Source organism: Octopus bimaculoides, chromosome 9 (assembly GCF_001194135.2).
Source record: "Octopus bimaculoides isolate UCB-OBI-ISO-001 chromosome 9, ASM119413v2, whole genome shotgun sequence".
Taxonomy (NCBI): Eukaryota; Metazoa; Mollusca; class Cephalopoda; order Octopoda; family Octopodidae; genus Octopus; species Octopus bimaculoides.
In genome coordinates, this window is record NC_068989.1 from 23444480 (window position 1) to 23445459 (window position 980).

The following is a 980-nucleotide window of genomic DNA, read 5'->3' on the forward strand; positions in this document are numbered from 1 at the left end:
AATCAAAAATCTTTGATCATTTTGTTTTTCTTTTATAACACAAATTATTAGCATTTTTTTATATTTAAAGCAATGCTATATTAAACACATCTTTCCCTCATTGTATACAATAAAGCATTTATACCATCATGTGTTTTTGTATCTGTGAGTAACTGACAACCAAATTTCATTTTGTCGTTTTCCTTTTCACAATCTATTTTTCCGTTTTTACAATTTATTTTTATAATGTAAACTTAATGTAAACTAATATTACACGAAACAGAAAAAGACAAAAAAAATTATTTTATGGTAAGATAAAGTTGGTCATTTTTCTTTTCATAATGGTTTTCCTGTACGGCGGTAACTCGCAGAATATCTATATTTCATTTTTGTCAAGTAATTTTTTTGCTTGCAATTTTCGCAATAATTTAAAATTGGATATTGGCCTTCATAGGAGTTAATATGATTGTTTTCGCACTTGACACTTAAATTTCAGTCCAGTGAGATATGACTATTTGTCCAATAGTTTAATAAGTTGCATGCATAAAAACTCCGTCATGCACAACACAAAAGTATTGATTTAAAGACCCTGGGAGCTTGTATATACAGAAGTCGCTGGAGAAGCTCGATACAACAGTCAAATCCATTACCACACAAAACTTTATAATGACTTTAAAATAGGTATCAATGTCTTAAATACTATGACAAGAAATCTTTATGAACTATGTTGGAACAGTGTGATTATTCACTTAATCATCTCCTCTTGTCCATAGTTCCACCCAAACAGACCTACCCTTGGGTATTCAGAAACAAGAACAAGAACAAGAACAAGAACAAGAACTCTATTACGCGTACTGTCGGTCGCACAATCACAGTCTTAGTTATATAGTGAAGCAGTGTTATTTGAAATAGCCTTGTTATCAGTTCTGAAGTCCGTCAACTTCCAGAATACACACAGGCACACACACATATGTGTACGTATATATGTGCGTAATTATATA